This window comes from Meriones unguiculatus, chromosome 10 (assembly GCF_030254825.1).
Source record: "Meriones unguiculatus strain TT.TT164.6M chromosome 10, Bangor_MerUng_6.1, whole genome shotgun sequence".
Classification (NCBI taxonomy): domain Eukaryota; kingdom Metazoa; phylum Chordata; class Mammalia; order Rodentia; family Muridae; genus Meriones; species Meriones unguiculatus.
In genome coordinates this window covers 64,260,135-64,287,386 of record NC_083358.1, presented here as the reverse complement: position 1 = coordinate 64,287,386, position 27,252 = coordinate 64,260,135, and the positions used below count along the sequence as shown (strand labels likewise).

General features: G+C 40.0%; 1 protein-coding gene across 1 annotated transcript in view; it reads right to left on the bottom strand.

Moving 5' to 3' along the window:
- Bmpr1b (bone morphogenetic protein receptor type 1B) overlaps positions 1-20,207 on the bottom strand; it is a 323,473-nt gene extending 303,266 nt beyond the window's left edge. Inside the window, exon 1 of the mRNA XM_060392619.1 lies at positions 19,980-20,207. The gene's annotated coding sequence lies outside the window, so the exon portion shown is untranslated. The remainder of the gene's footprint in view (positions 1-19,979) is intronic.
- Between the last annotated feature and the right edge of the window lie 7,045 nt (positions 20,208-27,252).

The window sequence follows — 27,252 nt, the reverse complement described above, 5'->3', positions numbered from 1 at the left end:
AGAAGGAATTAACAATGCTCATGAACTAGAGAAGGGTGAACAAACTGGGTCAATACAGATTACATAATCAAAAATAAAAGCTGCAATAAATGAAGAAAAGAGGCAGGGCTTCGGAGGAACATGACATGCCAATGAGCACACATACCAAATGGGACCACCAGAGCAGAAAAAGCGAAAGAGTAAGGACAGTTTCTAGAAGAAGGAAGAACTGATACTAGTCCAGTGTGATGAAATGCTAATTTAAAAACAGTAATCCAGGACGCTCAGTGAACTCCAAGCAAAATAAACACAAAGAGATACACACCCAGACACATCATGCTAAAAATACTGAAAGACAAGAAAGAGTATTTTGAAAGCAGAAAAACAAGAATGACTTGTCACATACAAGGAAATGTCATTCAGTTAAATTCTCATAGGGAATGATTCAGGCAAGAAGGCACTGAGTTTACAATAGTTGAGGGGCTAAAAGAAAAACCAACTTGTAATCATACGTCTCATGTCCATCCAAGCTGTGTTTCAAAAAATCAAAGGTGAAAATAGGCATAAATACTTATCACCATGCATTAAGCAATGGTTTGCTACTATGCTGTGGGATTGTTAAATTTAGTTGTCAATTTGATGGAACAGAGTCATGTAGAAAATCAGTAAGCACACTCTATTGGTGTTTCAGGATAAATATCCCATGAGTCAGTTAACTGAGTGAAAAAGAACCATCATGAACATGGATGGCACTACACACTAGACTAGAGACCCAAACAGAGCTAAAGTAAAACAAACAGAAAGCTCATGACCCTTCATGAGTTATTGTATTTGTAGCTGTTGCCACTGCCCGCGGACATCAGACTGTAGACTCATCCTTTCAACTTGCACTAACTAGTAGCTCTCCAGGAGACATGCAGGCCTTCAGCGCTGAGCCAGTACTCCCACTGATCTGAGGTCTGCAGCATTTCGACTGAGTTGCCTCAGCTCTCCAACCTACAGGTGTCCATTTGGAAGCCAGGAAGCCTCTGATACTGTGAGCCAATCAAATAAATCCCCATGTACATTTTCCATTAGTTCTCACTCTACTTAACTCTGGTAGTCATGTTACTATAATATCAATGTGTAGCACAAGAACTGACAAGTTGAACACTGTGGAAACTGAAAATTGTCTGTCTCTGGTTTAGATCTGCAATCCCAGAACTTGGGAGACCAATGCAGGAGGGTTGCCAAGAGTTTAAAGTGGTCATGTGCTATATAAAGTGAGTTCCAGGTTATCCAGAGCTGAAGGGTAAGGGCTCATCTCAAGGAGAAAGAGGGGAGAAGAAAAGAAGAGAGGCAATAAGAGCCCTTCCCCAATATTGAAGAAAATATTTGCAACTCATGTATCTGATATGGACTTATATTCAGAATATGTGAAATATACAGTTCCCAAGTAAAGATAGCATCCTTTTAATATGCAAAATGATATGAACAGGTATTTCTCTAATTCAGAGGTAGAAATGACCAATAGCACACACAAAAAGATCCCTGACAGTTTTATTCATCAGGAAAACATAAATTATTTTACATCCATCACTGCTCCCAACAAAACCACAATTGTCCCACTGTATCTACAAGGAATTGGTTCCAGGACATCTCCTAGACTCCCAAATGAGCCAATGTTCAAGTGATTTTATAAAATGGGCAAGTGTTTATATTTCTGTAAACTTTCAATGACCTGCAGATTACTTTTAGTCCCTTGCAGAATAGAAGTGCTATATGTATAGTTGTTAATTCTTCACAGATAGGGAATTACAAGGGAAAGGTATGTGTTTACATAAGATAGGCAATTTTTAAAACATGTTTGAACCTTTGTTGCTTGATTCTGATGATGCAGGAATTTCAAGCACAATGGGCCAAATGTTCTGATGAAAAGTTGGTAAGGTATGGAATAATGGGAACCCTCGTACACTGCTGATGGAAATGTAAACTGCTGTAACCAATTTAGCAAACTGTTCCTCAAAATATTAAACACAGAGTTACCACATAACTCAGAAGGATCACTATAGGTATACTTTCAAGAAACAGGGAAACGTGCACACAGTCCTTTGAGCACATGCAATTAATAACATCACCATCATCATAAGTATAATCAACCTAAAGGCCCATCTGTTAGTGAATGAATAACCATGCTACGGTATAACTATGCAATGGAATTACAAAATGAAAACTGTCTTGAAAATGAAAATTAATTAAGTACTGACCTGTACTATAATATAAATGGAGCTTGTAAATATTAAACTAAGAGGAAAAAAAGCCTGTTACAAAATATAATACATTACATGATTCCATTTAAATAGATCAACTGAGACAGACAAATAAAGAATTTAGAATGGCGGTTGCTGATTGTATAAAATAAAAGTTATTTTTATCATGTTTATCAGTAATAAAAGCAATAATATAATTTTAATATGCATATAAAAATCCTAAATGAAATTAACAAACTAAATCTTAGCAGTATACAGTGATTATATATACTATATATGCTAAAAATATGAGCACAACTACTATTTCTATCCCACATCTTCCTACGGCTCCTAGCTCAGTAGCCCAGAGTTAAACAAAACAGGACAAGGAAATGAAGGGACCTGCCCAGCCAAGCAGCAGAGCCCAGAATAAAACTGTATGTAGACAACAAAGTGGTAGTACAAGAATAGAAAACATGCCAACAAGAACCTCATGTGGAAAGCCAGAAAGAAGCACAGTATAACAGAGCTGTACTAACTACCCAGCAAGAGATGAATTCAAAAGTTTCACTTGGAGAGTTGGCTATAGAGAGAGACAGAGAATGAATGCTAACTCAAACCTCACAGCTAAAATTCAACTACAGATGGAGTGAGGATATAAAAGAACTTCATTCTGACCATAATATAGGCAAAGATGGTTTAAAGAAGGAGCAAAAACAAACTGTAAGAAAATGAGTCTCTTCCACACTCTTTTATAGTATTTCCACTGACCATACATTCATTAATAATTAGGTGTTGAAGAACTAAGACACAGCAACGTGGTAAAAGCTGCTATATTCTGCATTTTATAATATCAAAGTATATTTGATATATGTTTTCAATCATCTTAATAAGCACAGTTTAACATAAATGCAAATGGAGATATTTTGTGAGCTGGACAGCATAAACGATTCTAAATAAAATAAAGATAGGTAGTTTTCTCTCCAGCAGGAAAAATAAACAAAAAATTTCCTATAAGCTGTACTCCCTGAAGGACTTTTTTTGGTATCACTGACACAAAAGAAGACCACGTGATCGTGTTTATTAAGCGAGCAAAAGGAATGCAAACATTTATCTGGAGTTTGTCATCACTCACGAAGGAGAAGGCAGGAAAGAGCAGGCAGGAGGGCCCAAAGCAGTGGCTACCAACCATGGCAAGAGCCACGAGAAGTGTGGTGCATTACTATAGATTTGGTTTGAACATAAACAAAAGAGACTCTTGCTTTGTTATTCTTCAATGAAATACTTACAAAGACTACCCTGCTTTTATTTCATATAATTATAGAAATTACTAGAAATGACTTTTAAAATAATCTATACCTCAAAGTTACTTAAAGAGAGAAACAATCATGAGAAAAGGCAAATGAAGGCTTCCGAAGGGAAATGCTCTGACTCAAAAGAAAAAGGCTATTAATTTCTAGCTGTAGTAATAATATTTGAAACAGATGTCTATCTACTTTCAAACTGGATCATGGTTTACGCAGTTTAATAAAACTTTAATTAAGGCTCTGCAACAATGTAAACTTGATCATGTCCTGCAACTAAACACTTGTTTAATATTAATGTCTCTTCAAGCTCCAGTGATGCTAAAGTTAACCAGACTTTCCCTAACTCATCCAAGAGAAAATGTCATTCACACAATGAAAATATACAATCGATCTTATTGTTTAGAAGAAAGCATTTGAAGTTTAAATGGACGGATCCCAAGTTGAATAATAAGGAAAGAATATAAGTTTGTCTCTACAAGGTTTTTACTTCTAATTAAACACTTGCATTTTTTAATATGAATACTTGTAACCTAAAAATGTCTGCAGCTGGAACCACTTTATAAGAAAATACTTTCTCATTAAAACTGATCAACTAGCTTTTCGAATTTCCCTCGTTCATTTTTCAAAAGTAACCAGTAAGGCAGGCTATCAGTACCACATAAAGAGCTGGAATAGGGTGAGCGAGAGCACACACTTTTGAGAAGGTGCTGGGAAAGAAGAGCTCTGTAGCACCTAACTCCTACCCCATCCTCAATGAGCACATAGTCTCATTTTTTTAGCTTTTCACTTTGTTATTGATTTTATTACAAATGTTTCCTCAAGAACTTGAACTAAATTATCACTGAGGGAACCGATTTTCTTTCAAAATTGTGTTCTTGTCGTTTTTTTTAATTAATTATTATATTTTTAATATTACTCACAGGTTATTTACTTTGTATCCCAGGCATAGCCCCCTCCCTCATTTCCTCCCAATCCCACCCTCCCTCTCTCATCTCCTCCCTGTCCCTTTCCAAGTCCACTGATAGGGGAGGTCTTCCTCCCCTTCCATCTAACCCTAGCTTATCAGGTATCTTCAGGACTAGTCAGCTGCAAAGTCCTCCTCTGTGGCCAAGCAAGGCTATTTCTCCCTCGAGTGTGGGGTGGGAGGTGGGTAAAGGAGCCAGCCATTGAAGAAATAGTTCCTGTTCTCCTTACTAGGGAAACGCACTTGGATACTGAGCTACCATGGGCTACATCAGAGCAGGGGTTCTAGGTTATATCCATACATGGTTCTTGTTTGGAGAAACAGGCTCATAGAGGACCCCCTATATATATATATTTATATATATATGCCCTGATATATTTTGTCCTTGTGGAGCTCCTGTCTTCTCCTGGTCATATTAACTCCCCCTTCTTTCTTATGATTCCCTGCACTCTGACGAAGGTTTGGTTATGAGTCTCAGCATCTGCTTTGATACACTGCTAGGTAGAGTCTTTCAGCAGCCCTCTGCGGTAGGCTCCTGTCCTGTTTCTTGTTTTCTCCTACTTCCTGTCATTTTTATACATTTTGATCATTTTCTTTCCCATCCCCCAACTTCTCCAGCTCTACCCCACTTCCCTAACCACCTAACTCTTTCTCCCTCCAACCTCCCCACAACAACAAAGAAAAAGGAAATCAAAGCAAGCAAACAAACAAAAGACAAAAACAAAACAAAAAGCACACACACAAAACCTTGGGAGTCGGTTTTCTACTGGCCAACTACTCGTGGGCATGTGGCCTGTCCTGGTGTGTGGTCCCTATGCCTAGTGAGGCCGCATCAGAGGGATGGAGATGTCCACTTCCTCTTCTCCATGCCGAGATTTTGTCTGAACCGATGTTCCTACTCCCACTTTTCAGGGCAGGACACGGAGTGAAAGAGCCTTACTATCAACCCAAACATCCACTTTCAAAAACTCTAAAATCAGAAATACATGACCAATTCCATAAATTAGAAAATACAAACTGATACAGCTCAAAGAAATAAAACCTGAAGGGGGGAAATGCCAGCAGAAAAGGAGATGCCAAGTTGAGTGCTACGTGATTAAGACAGTATTTTCTAAAAGTGGGTTACGATAAGGCAAACTCGGTATGTATCTACATACACATAAAACAGAGAGAAATGAAATTATGTCATTTGTAGGAAAATAGATGGAGCAGAAGGTAATCATATTAAGTGAAATAAGCCAGACCCACAGATAAAAATCACATTTTCTCACATATAAGGAACCTAGAAAGCATGACACTATAAAAGAGATGAGCTGTGGGTAAGATTACGTCTATACGTAGGGGAAGTGAGGAGACAGGATGGAGAAAAGGGGAGAAGGTAGTCAGTACACGGCATACTTGAGTGAGAATGTCTCTATGAAATCTATCACTGTACAAGGAGTATGATGCTGATCAGAATGTATAGTAGCACCATGAAAATTCATGAATAAAATTATATAAATGGAGCATACATATGAGGATTATTTTGTTCACTTGCAATCCAGCTTCCAAGAAAAAAAATACATATAAAGATGGAATTGGCTTACTTGCCTCATATTCTTTCTCATTTCTAATTCAAGGATTTCATTATTACAAACCCTTATCCATTTGCCATGGGAGGGGACATTCTCACCATTTCTTCAGAATTCCAATTCCCCCCCCTTATCTTATTAAAACAAAAGAATCATGGAAAACAGCTAAGTCCATAGGATTTAATGGAACCTTCCTCTTTCATATTAACAGCAAATGCTCCATGAAGAAATGCGAGGGACTTTGGCTATTTGTCTCCTCAATTACATTTCAGTTAAACTGATAAGGGTAATTATCCTGTTAGCACATGCTGACATACTTTAACAACATAGAGGCATGCTGGGATTAAAAAATTGGTATGGCTAATGTAGAAAATATCACTGAAATGCAGCCCATAGAGAGATAATAGAGTTGACTGCTAAATAAATATATAGTCTCTTAAAAGGAAATTACTGATCAACTTGAAGAAAGCAAAATACACCAAGTTTCCTGGAAAATTAAAAAAGTCTACTCATCAGTCCCAGAACAATACAAATATAATTTTAGAGAAAGAATATAATGGGTGCTAACTTTTATAAGGAAAAAAAAAAACAATTTAGTCACATAACACTCAAGTCCAGTTGAATCTTGTTAGTTCTATTAAAAGGAGTTTTTAAAGATAAAACTTAGTACTAAAAGCCAAAAAAAAAAAAAGTTAATAAAGAATGCTGTAGAGAGATTACCTCTTAGTGATTAAAGTTACTATCAAAGAAATTAATTTATATGTCCAGGTAAGTCCTTTGTATTTTGTAAAACTAGCCATTGTAATCCATATATTATAATCAAACACAAAGATAAATGTGGACCTAAACAAACTCATTTGTACAACTGCTTTAAAGTTCTTATAAAAAATAATTCCAGAAAAGAATTAATTATGGAAAAAAATTTTGTCCCCTTACCAAAATCATTTGCTACCTTCAAGTAAAATGTTCATAAGAGCATGTCTAGAAATGACAGCATGATAACTTTCCATATGATAGGTACAAAATCTCTGAGCAGATAGAAAGATTTAGACAATAAATATGCACTCACTTTGGTCTCTGAAATTTCAAAACCCTCAGAAAGACAAAGCAGTTAATAGTGGCTTGCTCTAAGAATCCACCAATCTACAATTGTTAAGCAAGTGCTCTGGTGACAGGACCAGAGCATTTCGGGCGCAGTGAGGTGGCCAATTTCATTTTAACCCATCAACCTGAGAGCTGAGAGCCAATTCCCACTTTGCCTGACTCCCAGGTCATGTTCCCTTTCAATGAGCTGCCTGACTCCCTCCCTGAGAGAGAGAACAGTGGTAAAAAGCTAAAATAAGAACAATAAATATCAAAATGTATGATGCTACCTCATCTGTTATTGTGATGAGAAACTGCAAAAAAAAACGTTATTTGCCCTGAAAAATGAGAATACAAAGACAACTTGAATTATATGAGATTACAAAAGTTAAAGTAAAAAATAATCAACTAGGCCTTCCTTATTTCATGGCTTCATAATAAAATTACGAAGGGTCACTCGATGCTTTAAATGGAAGGTAAAATTAAAATAAATAAAAGGAAATGCCCTTGACAAGCATTACAAGCCTCCAGAATGCACAAGGTCGCAGAGCAGAAGTTACATCATTAAAACCAGTAACGTGATTTTAACATAAGCTGGATCATTAGCAAAGCAAATATAGGATTATTTATGCCCAACATAAAGTGATTTTCCATAATGGAAAAATTATATTTTGGAATCTAAGGAGTCAGTAAGAAAGCTCCCTATCTGTTGGAAATTACAGCATAACTTCATATGTTCTTACAATATCTATGCTTCTTTAAAAAATCAAACGGTGATTAATTAATTAGCAAAATGTTCTGATTTGACAGAGTGCCTTTAATGTTTTACATATTAAGAATTAAGAGGCAAAATTAGCATTTTGATTTTAATGGTGAGATTCATTTTAAACTTGCTGTCCACAGAGCAAAAATTACATATTTTATCTAATTATTTTGGAATTTAAAGATTTCTTTAGCAGGACTTCATTGCCCTAGTCAATATGCCACATTCTAATATATTTTACATCAAAAATAATAGTATTGTGCTTAAATCAAAGAGGGGGATTCTATCTGGAAAAGTCCTGTGAAGATGTGAAGCAAAGGGGGAGGGCAGGCAACAATGGCTCAGACAGCAACTTACAACCAGCCTGGCAGGTGGCCTTGTTTCATTCTACGTCCCAAGGCATGCTGGGAGCAGGTCACAATTGACCACCCAGCATCATCTGCAAACACAGAAAATGTATTTTCAAGTTTCAGGATGAAAGACTTTTTATAGGTCTTTATTGCGTTATTAGTGCCCACGTTCTATTTGAGCTCTTTTGCAAGGCGGGTAAGTGTGTATACATAGCACACCTTCCTTAAATTTACACTTAAAACAGCATTTCCTATAAACTGGCCGATTTTAAGTGATTCTCCCTTTCTGCAGTGTTCTATTATAAACAAGTTACCCGAGCTGTCCGAGTTCCAAACTTTACCAAAATATTATTATACCAAATCCATGTTGACTGTCTACATCTCTCCACAAAATGCAGCACTCACACAACACGTGGATGCAATAAAAAAGTGAGTTGTAAAAAAGGAGCCATACCTTCACTCTAGGGGGAAAAAACCACTGATGGTACTCTCTGAAAAGAAATGTTACATAAGGAAAAGGGCATTTCACCATTTAATTTCAAAAATATCTTTTCAAACACTTGGAACATTTTCTTTTACTACTTGTGGTGCTAGGGATCAAACCCTGGGCTTCCCACAAACCACAACTAGACAGAAACCCTACTACTGAATCCCGTCTCCACACAGCCTTCTCTCCTTCTCCATCATTATTCTCAGCATACAGTTCCCAGCCCAAACTGTTCTTAAACACTCTTTAACTATCCGGCTGTCTTCTTACTGTAACATGCCCTTGCATATACAATTGCCGTGTTAGGCACTGTGACACATAACGCTCTAACTCCCATCCAGAGCCTTTCTAAGATTAAAAGTCCAGGCCCACGGGTCCAAGTGCCAGCAGTCTTCCTACCCTCAAACTGAGCAATGCACGGGCTCCAATATCTGAGCCTGGCATTAGCAGGAGAGACTCTGACGTGAGCCTCCAGGGTCTCCATGTGCTGAAAGCAGCTGTTGACTGAGGAAACAGGGGTCCAGTCTTCAGCTGGGATGGTTGTAAAGTGACTTACTATGGAACTTTTTTTTTCTACTCCTGTACAACTTCATTTTGAATTTCACCTCTCTCCACCATAGTTCTGCATGATTCCCTACTCCATGTCATAATTATTCGTTGCCTATCTGGCAAGCTTGTGAGACTGCCTATGCTAATGCATAAGGTCACTGAAGAATTTGGCAAACATAATGAGGGAAGGCTGGATTTGATTTTGTCACAGGGAAATCATTTATAGCAAATTAAAAAACATGCAGATCCTACAGAGAAAGAAACAAATCTATATAATACACTAATTATTTAAAGCACCAAGATTCTACCACAAAAGTTATTAAAAAGAGCTTACTCATCAGAAGATTAAATGAACATCTACTGGAGAAGCAAAGACTGAAAAAAAATGTATTATTCTGACAAGAAAACTGCAAGCAGGAAAGACACTGGAAGTGTTCTTATTTAAAGATCTTTACAAATGATGTAGAAGAGGAAGTGTAGATTAAGTTTTCCATCCCTGCAAAAGATGCTAAGGCTTTCCAGTACATGAAATGCCAAGTCAGCAGGACAGCCTATAAGAGTTCCAAGTCTACAGGCTACTAGGGGAGAGATGCCAAGACTCACATTGGAACGCTGTAGTGTTGTTGTATTTTCTAGACAATGAGCCTTGGTTATCATAAAAGAGAAGCCTAAAACTAACCTCTGCAATGTTGTGTTACTGGGTTCTCATATCACCAAAAGCACATGGACATCATTTCAGAACACAAACATTGTTCACCTCTTATTTAACACCAGAGTTGAAGCTCAAGTCAGAGCACGATGGTAGAACACCTGCCCAGCGTGCAGGAGGCTCTGGGTTTCCTCCCCAGGACAGCCAGGCAAAAGCAAGCAGTCCACAAAATGGAAAGTGTTCTGTGCTTGCCATGCTGAGGGCAGCTCTCTTCCACCACAGCCTTCTACTCCAAACTTAGCTGAATGAAAAAAGATGTCACCAGAAACAGAAAAACCCAAGCAAATGAATGAACTGATCCACTGGACCACGTGAGAGACATCAGAGGTAAAATGAGAGAGATCTTAACATCTAGAAAGCTAAAGGCTACAAGAAAACATAACAGAGGCAAAGACTACACACTATAGGGTGGTCACAGTCAGGGCAAGCAAAGCCAGAGCTAGGAAAGCATTGCCCCTTCAGCAGAACTACAGAGTATCTACTTTGGTTGAAGACTAAAATACAAATCTAAGAAAGGAGATATGCTAACCAGTACTACCCAGTTCCAAGAACACACACACGATTTCATTGACACCAGACCACAGTCCTTTAAGACGGAGAAACTAAGACATTCATAGACTATTAATTTTTAAAAGTAAAATCATGGAAGACAGGCATATTAGCACACATCTATGACTACGGAACAGAGAAGTGGATATAAGAGGATCAGGAGTTCAAGGCCACCTGGATCACATGAAACCCTATTTCAAATGGAGGTGAAACTGAACTGAGAAGATGATGCATGAGTCCCTGAGTTTGTCCAGCACCCACATAAAGTCTACTGTGGTAGCACAGTTCTATAATCCCAGAACTCCTATGGTGAGATGGAAGGCCGAGATAGGAGGTCAAGATGGGAGAATCCACAAAAATCTCCAGGGACAGCTAGCTTGTTATAGAAAGCTGCAAACAAGAGACCCTGTCTCAAACAAGATGAGGACAAATACTCACGGTTGTCTATTGACTTGCATATATACATCCATGGCATACATGCATGCATGTACACACACACATGCACTTGCACATAAAAACATACAAACACTGTTTTTGCAGACCAATCCTAGCCTTCCCTAACATATTCCTGACGGCATCACCTAAAGATGGAGTGACGAACTAAATCAATTTCACACTTCATCAGTGTTCTCAACAAAGTCTCGTTTTCCCTTCCGTATGCCATCTATTTATGCTCTACATTATTTTTTTGGTAGTCTATAATTCTGAAATGTTAAACACAGCTTCTCTTCAAAGCAAGACTCAATTATCCTTGATTTACAATGTGACATCAAATTCATTCATACTGCATAAATATTTAATTCCATTTGTGATGAAGGCATTATTCAAAAGTTACAGATATAAAATATTATTGTTAAACTGCATTATACCTTCCAGGTTTGAAGATGAGAGCCAAAAAAGGAATTTATAGATCCGTGCTAAGCCAGGGTGCATGCTAGTAAGCTTGAAGAAAAATGTGTAAGAATGCATAATCATAACTTTCAAATCACAAGCTTAAATGCTTGAAATTTCAAAAAAAAATGAGAGATTGAGAAGTTCTGATGAAATTTATATAACATGATTTATGTAGATTTTTATATACTGACAAGATTATATAAGAGAATGAAAAGAATATATTTAAGTATTTTCAAAATATGCAATGAATGCATTTGTCATTGTTGGCCTTTTTGATCTAAGAACAAGTCTCTATGGATGTTTAAAGTATATATATTTCATTTTAAAATTCTGACTAAAATTACATAATTAAGTGATTTTATAACCAAAAGGAAATATATCCTTCAATATTATCTCATATAATAAAGGTATTAAGTCAATGCCTCCTAAATATCAAAACATCGATCAGCTAAGAGTGGTATAGCAAAGAAAAAAATCTGAGTATTCAGGGTAACCGTGTTTTAATTTTCTTTGACAAGGAGAAAGATATTGCTGAATAATTGTGCTCTCAGATTGACCACAAAAGACAGAGACAGGGATGGACAAAGAAAAGAGAAAAAGTGGGAATGTGCACAGAAAAAATACTGCTCATATATTCTAAGATTTAGGGGAAAACTTCAATTCCAAAATTCCAGTTGTGGCACATAAAACCAACACTTTGTTTTTTAAAGGTTGATTTTATCCTTGAGCTGCTAATTCATAAACAGTCACAAGAGGAGGACATTGTTAGAGTCTTTGCACCAAGCACACAAAATGTATTCTGCGTGGCTATCACTGAGGAGAAACTCCACAAGAAAAACTTGAACTCTTGGATTTTAAAGCAATTTCAAATTTTCTTTTCATGGTTTTGTAAAATAGCAATTAAAAGAGAATGCAAACAATGTAGCACACCCAATATTTGGTGAACATGAAGCATATAATGTTTCAAGGCAATACATCTACAGGAAGCATTAGATTAGCTGCCATTTTCTTTTTTTACAAACAAAATCCCTTCCTTTCCCCCCAAATTTCCATCTATAAAGCAGGTTTGGGAGTAGTTGGATATATGGTCTTTGGCTAATCTCCACAGGATGTTCTAAAATGATAAAATTCAGTCTCTGTTTTAGAATTAAGAATGCCTTAAACCTCTACATTTAAGGAGGAAGTGCATAGTATTTCATAAATATGCATAATCCTGGTGTAGGAAATGCCTAATTTGGCTACAAAAATCTCTAGGGTTTGATGACTGAGGCAAGGAGTGAATCAGGTCCACGGAGAATTACTAAGAAAAACATAATCAAACTTAAATGCTACAGAATAAAGATCATTTTCCAAATTGATTCCAGAAACAGCTCCTAGGTAAATGTCTCTGAAAAGCTAATTTAATTCAATTAAACAATGTAGCATGGTTTTCCTCTTCAGAGAGAGTTAAAATATTTTTATTTGGTACAGATGTTAAAGATAAGTATTTAAAGAGTGATTGATTTAATCAAGAGAAAGGAAGGTTCGAAGCTGCCCGCTGAGGACTTGGGAATGAAAACGTTGACTAAGCAGGTAAGAGTTAGCTCTTCCAGCTTTGTTCCCACCTGGGAAGGGCACAAAGCAAAGAACCTCGTTGTTCCATCTACTGAGTGTTTTTATTATGAACCGTCATATCAATTCAGTATTATTTCCTCCTAAAATTATAGGATAAGCTAAAAAAGTTTATTATTAGAATTCTGTGTCACATAGGCAGTGAAGAGAACAGATTTACCATCTAGGAATTAGACACGATCATGAGGAGCTGAGCCTGATCCTCAAAAGCCCATGTGAAAAGAGAAAACAGAAACAAAAATGAGCTGGGTGTGGCTGCTTATGACAGTCATTTCAGCACTGGCTGAGACAGGAGGAATGATGGGGCTTGCAGGCCAGGCAGTCTAGTCAAACAGGCTGGCTCCCAAGTTCTGTAAAAGACTATGTCTCAACAACAACCAAAAAATGTAGAGCACCTACACTTTTTTGATGTCAAACTCTGGCCTTCACACTATGAGTACATACATACATGAAAATCCAGATGCCTGCAAACACACACACACGCACACATACACACACACACACACACAGAAAGAGAGAGAGAGAGAGAGAGAGAGACGCACATGCATGTGCTTAGCAGTAGTTACATTTATTTTGGAATACTGTGAGTTTCCCTATAACTTTTCTTAGTTAATCTCACATTATATAAATTAACTAGCAGGCATTCGGGATGAGTAAGTAAGGCCTTCAAAGCAGTCTGGCCATGGATTCTTTCTAGTCCATCTGGCTGTTGGCTTCAACACTGACATGACTCATAAAAAATGAAGCAACCTGAGGTCACCTACTCCAGGTCCTTTAAACACAGCTGCCAACTTCTTACCGGGTGGTTCCAATTTCCGAGAACACTTAAAATGAGGGAGTAACTTACTCTACATATACCATCCTCATCCATATTGTCTCTGCTTTCAGAATCGGGCGAGGAAGGAAGGAAGAATGGAAGGCAGCTCTTTTGAAATGTAGATTCCCAAGTCACTTTAAGTGCAGAAAGGCCTCATCTTGAGTTGGAAATATTGTATAAACAGATTCAAGTGAAAAAAAGAGGAAGAAAGCTAAAGCACATTAGACTCTCGATTTTGCACAGGCCCAAAAATGTTAACAGTGGCTCCTTCTGTATTGTAAAAGACATGATTCAACAGGACTTCTCATCAAATAAAAGATCTATATGATTTGTGTAATTGATTCCTGCACTCTCACATGTGAGAATCTCTGAATTTCCAGAAGTTATTTATATGGTAGCAATATTATCTAATTTCCTTTTATTCTTCTTGCATAATGACCTTTTCAAAAAAATCTTCATTAAAAAGGAAAAAAATACACCCACTAGGTAGATGAACAACATTGTTGCTTAATTTTCAGATTATAATCAGTATGTTTCAAAACACCTATATTAACACAGAATCTCTGAGATCAAGGCCAGCATGGCCTACCAAGTGAGTTCCAGGACAGCCAAGGCTCCGCAGAAAAACCCTGTATCAAAAAACAAAAACAGTAACAACATAACCACCACAAAAAAAACAAAAAACAAAAAACAGGAGGAGGGAAATATAAGCAACACAAAGATGTACATAGTTTAAGGATGCAAAATACACTAGAAAACATTTTAAGGTAAACATACACATATAAAACTTTTAATTTTAAATCATGATATAAAAAATTTAGTTTTTTTCTTTTTCCTATCCTTCCTTCCTTCTTTCTTTCTTCTCTTTCCTTCTCTCTCTCTTTCTCTCTTTCTTCTTTATTTCTCTCTTCTTTCTCTCTCTCTCTTTCTTGGACAGGATCTTAACAACATAGCCATGGCTGGCCTAGACCTAGAACATAGCCATGGCTGGCCAGAGAGTTGCCCTCATCTGCTCCTTCACTGCTGTGATTAAAACTGTGAGCCACCACACCTGGCAAGAAACTTATGAAAACTAATCGGCATTACTGATTTTCCTAATTTTGCATAGAACATTCATCATACATGTCATTAGGAAAAGCCGCTAACATCTATGTATTTCCAGCCTGCATAACTGATATGCAGGTCACTTACACCTGCCCCTGAATCTAAGCTTCTTATGTGCTCACACAAATGATCCCGCCACCCCGTCCCCTGCATCTCTCTTTCATCACAGCATATTTCATTCACCCTACTACCAAACTAAGTTTATAAACCTTGTATTCAGTTGTTTATTCCAGCCCCAGTGTATACTCCAAACAAGGGTCAAAGACTGTCTTTTGTGTATCCACACTACTTAACCCAGTGTTTGGCCCTAAGCAATGACTCTATAAATTTGCACTATATTCCTGAATAGAAAATGAGAAAAGCAGCAAAATGTATGCATAAAAAGAATACAAGTTATTAAGCAAAGACTTTAAACCGGTAAAAAGATTGGCAGTAAAATATTTAAATAATATGCTCATGAGCCAATGTGGGAGGATAATCCTACAATTTGAAAGTTGGTCCACCAGTGGTAAGGAAGGCCAACTGCTCCTCTAATCAGTCCAAAAAGACTCCTTGAAAAGGAGGTGTGCCGGAAGCAGGTGAACAGAAAACAGAACCTTCCCTCACACATCTTCTCAGAAAGTGAGGCTTTATTTACAAACTACAACCTACAAGAAGCTGTGAGCCACAAAGCAAAGTGCTCAAGGAGACCAGAATCTGAACCCCAGGGAGAACAGTGACCTTCAGCACAGGCCACCCAAGATAACGGAGCAGAGAAGGAGCCAAGAGAACACATGGCTTCACTCTCCACCCTCCCCAGCTTTGTCTGTAGCTGTGCTTCCCGACAATCTGAGTCACCTGAAATCAGGGTGCTTCCGCCAGGCTATCTTCTGGCCCAGAGAGCATGAAATAGGAGGGTTGAGAACAGTCCCAGATCGACAGAGAAAACATCTAACATAGAAGCCAGTGGGCAATAGTGCAGAGGTTTGGCAAAGGCAGTGGGGGCAAAAAGAAGAGCAGACAGGTACAGAAGGGACCACTGGCCAGTTGGAAATGACCAAAAGTAGTGGGAGAAGAGGTCTACACATAGAAGAATGAGGCCCAACCACACTGCTTAAGATTGCCACTGAGTCCTCTGCTGCATCCTGTCGTGAGAGAAAGCCCTTCAGGGCAGACCGGTTGTGTGATGGCTAAAGTGTGTTGGACAATGGCAGAAGAGCAACTTCTTCCAAAGAGCCGACAATTTAGTGCCTTTTATAGATGGCTGTAAAGTGTATTAGTTAGATAAAACACACTGATTCTTAGTCAGAGATTAATTTAGACAAAGCCATGATCATTACTGACTTCCTGGACTCACTTTAAAGCCATTAATCATCAAATTAACTAGTGACAGATGTTTCTGTACCTATTTAAATCCCTATCTATCTAACTGTTATAAAAATGACTAAAATGTTTATCTCAATATAGCCAGGCAAGAAATGTTACAGACATACATAAATTGAACCATACTGTTCTTCTCTTTTAGCCAATAAGCAAATACTATCTTCAGGAGGGACATAATCCCAAGACTACTTTGTAACTGATTAAGCTGCAGCCACATACAGCCATTTATTTACTGGTTGAAAAAGAGGAAACGGAAAATCCAACGAATGAAACATGCAGCATTATTTCAACTGTCACTGCTGCCTACGTGCTACCATGGTTAGGCAAGGGGCTAAGATTCCATGGTGGGTGATGTCTAGATCGCACAGCTCGGGCAGTCCTTCAGGAAGCTTCCCAAGTTTCAAAGTTGGCAGAAAACAAAACCACTCAGACTAGAGGGCTTCTACTTGCTTTCCTTCCTCTGTGGCTTCCCTTACCACAAATGAAGTGAGGGTGGACAACTGCCCTCCCTGTAGCCCGTTCAAAAAGAACCACATGTCCTGACAACTGTCCTGACGACATCCACGGCTCTGGGAATATGCCACACTTCCTGGGTGCACTGTGGTTTCCCACCTGAAGGAAGATAGGAAGTTACATCTGAAAACTGTGAGGAGGGACTGAAGTCTGTCTGACCTTTGGAAGGAAATGTCTGACTGGGGGTGGAGCTTGGTACTAAGCCCTTGTCTAATGCTCAGGGTTGTAGGTTCTTTCCCCAACACTAGAAGAAAAATGAATGAGCGGTGATGAATCAACCTGATGATCCTTCCATTCGGTGATAAGGATCAAGGACTTCTGCTTCCACCCTTGGCCAGCCTCTCAGCTACATCACCGCACACTTCCCACACCATCTCCCCGTAGACACTCCTGTTCTCACAAGACAGATGTGCTGTGTCATGTCTGCTCGGTTCTCTAGCATCCTCCACAGGGCTCAGTAAAGTGTCCTTTGAATCACAGGCTTTATCCTTCAGGCCCGGTTATGCCTCTGAATTCATTTCCGCTGTCCCCATCATTTCCAGCCAGGGTATGATCCCTTTTTTCTCCTCAGGGGTTTGCTTTCTTGTGACCAGGGAGGCACCTGGACCACCTGGTTCTAGGCTCCCATCACACAACTCTGACGTTCCTAATGGCAACCTTCACTACCAGAAATGGATTGTGCTTCTATAACCCACTCTCTTCCCTCTCCATAGCACAAGCCCAATAGAGAGGACTGTGTTTCTCTTATACCTGCAGTTGTGCAATGTCTCCACAGTGTGTAATGATGAGATGTCCAGAGCAGGAACACAGATATTTAAGTGAAAACAAACGTAATCAAGATACCAGAGAGAGAGAGAGAGAGAGATAAAAAGGCTTCAGCCTCTAAGTGAAAAGATACCATAAAAATGTGAAAAGCTGCCTGGAGTAAACTCTACATCATCCTTTCCCTCTTTCTATGGATGAAAATGAAAAATACCCAAAAGTAACGTTGTAAATGTCCCAGTCGACTCCTAGGTCTTCACTTCTCTCCAATTTTTTGGAGATCTGTTTAATTTGATTCCTTGTTGAACATGCAATCTTGCTGTGTAACCCTGGGTAGCCTAAAATGCACTATGCAGACCAGATTGCTCTATACCCCTCCTGCTGCTGCTGCCTGAGTGCTAGATTATAGGCAAGCACAACAGCCAGCTGTGACAGCTGTTTTCCAACCATCATGCTCCAGGTAAGTTACAGGTAAAACAGTTGAATTTTATGGGAGTTAAACTGTTGGCCTCCGGTTGAAAAAGAAACCTCAAGAACGGCTACTGATATGACCCAATCTTTTCCCTCCTTCTTCCCCCACCTACTTTCAACATTTATAGAAAAAGTTGTAGCCATGAGAAAAACAAAAAAGCACTTCCTGTGAGCTTAAATATTTTTCGTGAGAAACTTCTGAACAGGCTATGAGTTGCTCCCTTGGTGGTTAAGAGGTTAAGAAGTTAGGCTGTGCCAATCCTAATCTACCAGGGGGGTTCAGACACCCCTGCCTGGCTACACACCACACACCGGCTGCACCTGGTCAACAAGGTGGCATAGGTGCTGTCAACAGTGAGGAGTCATGAGCGGGACATAAATCAAGACTCTTAACTCACCAAGACCCAAACAGTTTGGTTTCAATTCACAAATCAGTGCTACTAAAATGCAGCAGCAGCCCCTCACACATGCATAATAAGATCATATCAGCTTGCCTCCTGTGACCAAAAGGAAAAGGTAGCTTTCTAAATGGTAATTCAGACTGGACAAATAACACAGTGTACCCAGTCCTGTAGCCCTGGGCCATATTTTGCTAAAAACAAAGGTACACTATGCAGGACTAAAGAAAACTGAAATGGGAGCAATTAGCTTCAAGCTAAGTTTTCCATAAAAAGCCATCACTGGTATGATTTGCTTGCAACACACAAACTTTTTTTTTTTTTTTTTTGGTGTCGCACAATGATTCAAGTGTGTCACAACTCACATATTTCACTAACATGTAATATCCTCGACAACGAACTTGTAATGAGAGTTCTCCAAAGAAATTATTGATCCCTGGAATGTCTCATATTTTTTAAATTACTGACAAATCCTTTCCTATTTTCTTTGCAGTTAGACATAATTCTCCTTGATCGGCAGAGTGTAAAAAGGTATAAAAGAACAAAGATGAAATTATTTTTTTCCTAAAACATAAATGTCCCCGTTGACATAGAATATTTCCTTTAACTTCCCCAAAGTAATAATTAGGGAAGTTGTGACCAAGATCCCAAAAACTATACATATGAAAACTAAAGATTTGGCCTCAAGTTAGAGCAGCAAAGATGTTCCTACACCAAGCGCTTTTTCAGATTATTTTCAAATGCTCTTCAGCTGAACTCCATCCTGGGGACTGGTGCAGCCTTTTGTTTTTCCAGAATCCAGGAACCTTCTCTCAGGTGGTTCCGCTTCACTGCAGATATGTCTGGAACCTTCCGTTCCTCAGCTCGCTTCTTCTGTTTTGTTTCTCTGGCACCTTTGTGGCCGCTCACGGCAACTGACCTCACCTTGGGGGAAGGTGATTAAGAAAAGAGCAGTCCCTAATAACTCAAGGAGGCCACAGGGTCCCCGCTCACAGCACCGAGCACTCAGCCCCCTTGGAGAGGCTCAGAGAAACAAGATACCTGCCGCCCCGCACAACTTCCGGAGGGTCTTTCTCCAAAGTCAGAAACCCTCACCCTGCAGGGGACGGAGGGAAAGAGTGTGGGGCGACACGGGACGGGAGGGAAGGAGTGCGGGGAGGGAGGGTGGGAGGCGAGTCAGCCGCGGAGTGGGGCTCCGCGTCGGCGAAACTCCGAAGGAGCGGGGCCGAGAGGGGGACGGAGAGGATGGAGCGGCTGGGGTGAGCGCGAAGGGACCGGAGGCTGCGGCCATCCCCTGAGCGCGGTGGCCCTCCGGGCTGGTCCCCGGAGCGGGCGAGGCAGGTGGCTGGTCCCGAGCCGGGGGACCCCGCGGCGTCCCCCGCGCTCGTGGCCCGGGAGCGCCCCCGCTCCCCGAGGAGCACGTGTCCCGCCGGGATCACCGCACAAAGCGCGGGCTCTCCCGGGGACCCCCGGCCCGCACCCCCTCCCGGACCCCCAGAGCACCTTACCCGCCGCCGCGCCCCCGGCCCGCGTCCTCCGCGCCCGCGCTCCGCGCACCACGCCGGCAACTTCTGCCGCCGCCGCAGCAGCAGCAGCTCCCTTCCCTCCTCCCGCTCCGCCGCCGCTGGAATTTTTCTCGCTCGCCCTCTCCAGCTCCCACTAGTGACTGCAGACTGCGAGCCAAGCACTTAGCGCAGGGATTACGCGGCCCGGCGCCTGGAGCGGCCCCAGCCACCTCCAGACCCGTCCTCCTCAGAGCATCCCTGGCTCTGCAGCCGGACCAGCGGCCCCGGCTGGTCCAGAAGCCTCGCCGCACGCCCCCTTCAGCTCCCAGAAACAAAGCGCGTGGAGGTAGCGCGGACAGGGTGCGAGCTGGGAAGGGCTCCAAAAAGGGAGAGTGCGGTGAACGTCAACTTCTTCAGGGCCAGCGACACTTTGGAGAAGTTATGGAAACCTTGGTCACACACCTCATAAAACGAAAAAAAAAAAAAAAAAGAAGAGGGAGGCACATCAAATTAGATCCGCAGTCTCGGGTGAGGGAAACAGTGTGGGGCTTCCTAGGAAAATGAAAATTTTCTTTTATGCTGATGTTCTGAAACTGTAAATATAAAAGGAACCCAAAAAGATTCCATTTGCGTTTGATGAACTTTTACAGTTTGGCTTGTTTATTTAACATCTTTACTTCGTGGTCTCCTGGCTAAGTCTGTAAGCGTTTCGGCACTTTAGGAAATAAATATAAAGTGAGGTGATTCACCTTCTCCGGGGACTGGGGGAGCAGAGCTAAACTCTCAAAGTCAGCCATTCGCCAACTGTTTCCCAAGGTGGTATCTCGTGAATTCCAAATATCAGATGCTCATTTTCCAACATAATCTGTTCCCTCATCTTGTAATTTTTTTTATTCCAAATATTTTGAGCAACCCCATTAGTCCTCCTTCGAAGTGTAATTTACATATAATAATATGCCGCTCTGGTGTAGATTCCTTATGGTTTCCTCATTATGATAGATTTCATTCTTACCATTTATTTCATCCCTTTTGTTCTGAAATTGTTCTCACTGAATCAGACATTAAATAAAAATCTCTTCACCTGGAAGTAAGAGAACAAATACAGCTGACTACAAATTTACTTTCAGGTCCCAGTTAGGAGCAGGTGAGGTTCCTGGTGTTCATTAATGAGTTGGTAAGTTGTGGGCACACTTATCCTGAAGTGACAATGTTGGGGGGGCAGGGGGGAGTCCGCTTGTTCCATTGTATATCTCTGTTATAGTTCCTGAAGCCGGACTGCAAGAAAAGAGAAGCTATATAGAAGTTTTCTAAGTAGGTAAATTGCTCGTTGACGTCTGTCTTAATTGGCCATTGCTCTGGTCCCAGGTGCCAGCACTTACAGCTGAAGAAAACGGAAAGGTGGGATTCACCCTGCTGCCTTCGCTTCATCCTCTCAGATAACCACAGCCCTCCCCCTTCTGCGTCACCTCCCTCCTTCCCAAACTGTAAATATCTAACCACAGAATGTTATTTCACTTTAGGTCTGTTCAGTTTTCCTATATGATTTGTGCCTGGACAAATGCCTTCCTTAGTTAAGAATATGTCTGCAAACCTTCTGTCTGGTCCTCAGTCAGATTCTCCATCATTTCCCTCTCCTGACACTAAGGAGGAAAGGAGCTTGAACAGATCTACCCCTGTAATGTGGGAATTACTAGTAACCTTTATTGACAGATGTGTAAGATGCTCCCTTAGAATGTCTGCCCTCTTTAAATTGTAATTAAATAAATTGGACATTATAGAAAGGGCTACACAGAACTCCAATGAGAAGAGAAATCCTCTGTAGGTCTCCAGAAAAAAAAAATCTTTGGATAGAAGAAAAGAAGAGGGATCCATAAACCTTGTTTAAGGAGGATAGTAGAATATAGCACTTCATGAAGCAGCAACAGAGTATTCACAGAGCAAGCCATTCAGTAATCAAAATCAAATGACCATCAAAAGCATCCTTCCCTCTTTAAACTTCTAATACAGAAAGATAAGCTCTTCTAAAAATAGAACATCAGAAACATGTTATTTAGTGAATGAACACATAGCTTTTGGTGCGGAGAGACTCCTGGGGTGTGGCATGAACAAATGTGGTGTATCTAGGGAACAGGAATGACCTTGGATAGGCTAATGAGACAGGGTTTCCCTATTTAGATGAAAATGCAGAATGGAAGTATTGTTAAACCATGAGGTTAAAGGATGAATGAGGATTTTTAAGATGATCATTTAGAGGTTCCTGGAGAGAGAGAAGCAGACAGGCATAGTTGATCAAGAAAGATATATAAAGAATAAAGATCTGAACCAGGACAATAACATGCTGCAAGATCACTAGAAACCTTGAAGGATGCTTCTGAAAAGAGGTAGTGACTGTCTACAGTACTCTCAAAAGCAATAAAGAGGACCACAGAACCATGAGGAGATATTGGTGACATGCCAAATTTCAACCAAGTCAAGATTTTTTTGTTTTGTTTTGGTTTTGGTCCTCTCAGTTATAAACACAGGCAGCAAGACATCACCACCATTTGGCAAGAGCTGTCAAATTATTTGCAGACATATTCTTAACTAAGGAAGGCATTTGTCCAGGCACACTGGAATTGACTCTTCTAAGAAATCACATAGGAAAACTGAACAGACCTAGAGTGAAATAACATAAAGTTCCATACTTTCAGCTCCCCTTTGTCCCACAACTTTTCCCTCCTCTATCTTCTCATTTTGAGATTATAAATGTCTTCTGCAATTAATACTTTATCATAAACCCAAGACATACTAGATTAGTAGCATCCCAATGTACATACTTTTAAAAGACTTTTCATTTCTGTGTATGCCTGTGTGTCTGTGTGTGGGCATATGCACATGAGTGCAGGTCGCTGGAGAGGACATTAGATCCCTCAGCTCTTGAGTTTACAGGCTGCCTAACAGGAATGCTGGGAGGCCAGCTCAGGTCCCTTGCAAGGACAGAATGCTCTTAAGTATCTCTTCCAGCCCTGTGCTGGAACTATTTTATTTCTAGTCATGAAATTAAAGGGTGAGTCTTGCTTTAGGAATCAAATGAAGAAAACATTTCAACCGAAGGAAGAAGCCTTTTTCTGGCTCCTCAGCAAATAGTCTAGCAGTCCATCACTGTACATTGGCTTTGTGCAGACAACATAAAGAGCTGACTTCTCAACTGAAGTAGAATGAAGAACTTGCTTGTTAATACAAGAGTGAGTGACGATCAATGTAGAGATAGCCTCTACAACAGAAGAAACAATCATAGCTCACTCCAAGAACACCCCTAAGTAGAACAGATTCATCAGCAAACTGAAGCCTCAAGACAGGTGAGCGTTATTTTAGTTCCACTTCACAAATGAGGAAAACAAGGCAGAGAGAAGCTTGATGGCATCCCCAGGACCAGGCTAGAGTGCAGAAGAGGGAGAGCTAGAGAGCAGACAGTCTGGCTGCAGACCCTCCGCCTCGATCGATGCTCTCACTGCCTCAGGAGAAGTGGGGACATTTTTCAAGTATCAAATGACCCGACATGAACACAGAAAAAGCTAAAAATTGTGAAACTAAGACAACACATTAGCTTGATCTGACAGAGGATGGAAAGCAAGGAACACTGAGTCCCTGATCATTCAGTTACAGGCTTCCCCTGGGTTCTCAGCAGCCAGCGCTCTAGGTAGAGGCTGGGTATGCACATAAGAGCCAGGGCAGCGTCTGTCCCCTCTGGGGCACTTCTTAAGCTTCTCCTGAAGGCCCTCTGCCGGGGCTCCTGAGGAGTCTTTTTACACTTTGTACCACTCTCTTCTGGTGTTTAATTGGCAGTCTTTTGTGCCTCCTAAAAAATAAGTGTTTTTAGCTCAATATTGGATTTTGTTTTTGTGTTTTGTAGCAGATTGCATGATACCGCGGCAGGAGGCCAGGCTCAGAAGTATTGATGAGTTATGCTAGAGGGAACTCCTCCAGTGTGGAGAAAGTTCAAAGAACTCCACGTTCCTATGATAGTTGCTTTTTGTGCATGCCACATAAGTAGCATAAAGCATTTTAAACAAGAATATCAATTAAATTAAATTTGATCTGTTTTATATGTAATCTGCATAGTGAGAATTTTGGTGTCTTTAAAAATCCAGTTATGTTATGTAAACATGTTTTTGTCTTAGTCCCAGGTGTTGGATATGGGGTTGCTTCAGATTTCCCACAGCAGCAGACTATTTGCCTCTTGCGTGCTCTGGCAGGGGCATGATTCTTCCAGCTGAGGATGATTTAATTCTGGGGACTTTGGAGAGGATACAAAAAGAGCAGAGCCCCAAGACAGGAGGCACAGGTGTTCCTTCCTCTGGTTCTTGCTCCTAACCCTAATCCTAACTCTAACCCTAATCCCATTTAATAAACTTCAGACATCATCCATTTAAGGTTAGCATTACTTTTAAAAAGATTAGGACCATAATATAAATTGGAAAAATTTGCTGTTGCTACTTTGTCGAGTGGTCAAGAAAAAAAGAGACAAGAAGAAGTTGGAGATGTCCTGACTAGGTGAAGATTGTACTTTCCCCAAGGAACTTGACAACCGTGATCAGCAGGAAGTAGTCTAAAGAACCTATGCCCTTCCTACTCTAACCTTCTTTCTCTCCTACCTAATGTTGGAGGGGTTGAAAAGGTGGTAGGTATAAGAATCCAAATAAAACAGATTTTTTAAAAGCCAAAAAAAGTATAAAAGACTAAAATTAAGTATAAGTGGTTATTTATATGGTAGATATTAATTTGAATTGGTATATTGTTGTAATTCACTGTGACAAATATATCAGTAACAACCCTCAAATACTATGTAACATGCCCTCATTTTCTGGTGTGGTATTCTGTATTTTTCCTCACTTCTATAAAATCACTATCAGAAAAGGAAAAAAAAAACACATAAAACCATCATCCAATTACTTTAATATTCTAAAATTTTGTGGGTTTTTTTCTTCTGATCTAATTTGACTTTATATAAAGTAACCTCAATTACACAGTAATAAATTGCATGGAATTTATATTCCCATCACAAATTATTGTTATAAAGGAAACTAGAAACCTCCATTTTAAATAGAAGTAAACCATGAACTGTGAAAAAGAAAATGTGAAACAGAAATAGGAAAGTGATTTCATTTTCTTTAAAATTACATTTGGATAAAATGTCATCTCTGTAGTGTTATTTTTAAGACCCCTTTCCTCTCTCTTCTTCTTTGTTTTTCAGTCTGAGGTGGGGTTGCCCAGGCTGAGTTGGAACCCACGGTCTTCCACCTCTGCCTCCTGGGATTTCAGGCATTCACCACCACACCCAGGCCCTTGCATCTTTTTCAATTTGTGAAACCCAGTTTGCTGGATATTTTTTTTTTCCTGGACCATGCTGATCTGTACACCTACATAATTCTTCCTAAAAGTGAAGAATTAGGAAAAAATTCTGTAACAAAACTTATAAAAAGTAATTCTTACATCTGTTTCTTTAGAGTCTCATGTTCCTGATGACTTTTTCCTTCTCTGGTGATTGCCAGATTGGAACGTCTCCATGTTCTCCCTGACTCACAGTATATTTACAATGTGTGCCCCGGGAAGGAGTATACCGGCCAGTTTCCTCCAGAGCTAGAGACTAAAAGCACAGAAGCGACAGATGCCCTCAAAGACAGCAGTACTCCGCTTACACCACTTGGAAAGGATACGGTTTGGAATCTTACTAATCCTTTCTTTCTACCAATTATTTCTAAGTTAATGGAAGTGTTTGAAAGTTGGAGGATTCAACCTCTGTCTCAGATATTGTGCTGTTATGGGATTCCAAGCCTGTAATCCTAGCTACTCCAAAGCATGAAAAAGGGTATCATGGGTTCACGATGAGCCTAAGCAACATAATGAGACCTTGTATCAAAGGTGGGTAACATGGAAAGGCTTGGGCTGGAAATCAGTAGCAGAGCCAAAGCTTTCACATATACAAGACTTTTTGTTCAAGCCCTGATATTAAAAATGATATGAAAAAAATGGTTTTAACATATTGCCAGCCTTAAACAACTATACTGAATATAACCATATAAATGGTAAGAAGACATTATAGAAATGCTGTTACCATTTGTTCTGGTTTGCTTTTTGTTTCTGTGATAAATACTATGACCAAAAACAACCTGGAGAGGAAAGAGTTTGTTTGGCTTATGGGGAGGAAAGCCAAGGCAGAAACATGGAGACTGAAACCAAAGCAGAGACCTCAGAGTACAGCCTCTTACTGGCTTCCTTCAGGCTCCTTTCCTATGTAGTCCAGGCTTGTCTGCCCTGGGATGGGATGGCCTTCTTCACAGTGGGCTGGACCCTCCTACATTAACTAGCAATCAAGAAAATGTCCCCACAGATGTGTCCACAGGCAAGTTCAATGGAAGAAATTTCTCAGCATGTGCCCTCTTTTCAAGTTTGTCAAGCTGACAAATGAATCTAACCTGATCCTCTTTATCCTATGTGGTGAAATTATACAATTTACAAGTGCTAATATTTGAGTATTGACACTAATGTGTATCTTTCAGGAGATAATGCAGAAGAAGGCATAAATACTCCATGAATTCTAAAAGCCACTATCATGAAAAATTAATATTAAAGAACCAAAGTCAAAGGGGGGAAAAAAGGACCAGAAGACAGAAGACAATGCTATTCATTAAACTGAACAACAAATAGACAAACAAACAAAAGAGAGAGAGAGAAAGAAAGAGAGAGAGAAAGATGAAGGAGGAAATGATAGGAGCAGATTGTATTCTAAATACATTTCCTCTTTGAAACAGAATCCTATTGCAAAGCATGCAGGTCAGACTTGTGATTTCATTAGTTAATGCTATTCATTAAGTAGAGGCAAATATGTACTAAGTTTAAATGGCATGAAGTGTGAAAGATCATATTGCAACTCACTAATTGGGAGGGAACAAAATGTTGACTTTCTCCTGTGCCTAACAATAACCTCATCATCTCAGGAGGACTTTGAAGGCCCACCCAACTCTGGCCTGTACATCTCCTCCCAAAGATGGGAGCTCACAGATCACTGTTAAAGCCTCCCTGCATTCCCCACCACTCCCCTTGGCTGCTCTGCCATCCATCTGTCCCCAGACTGCTGCTTTTCATCCTCTGGCATTCTCCTTTCAGACCCCAGCCAAGACTTTTCTATCATAAAATACTGCTCCATTTTCCTAAGTTTATTTTCACATTGTTATTCTTACATATTTTATACCTTTTAATATTTTCAGCATCTAGTATTGTGCCTGGTACATAATAA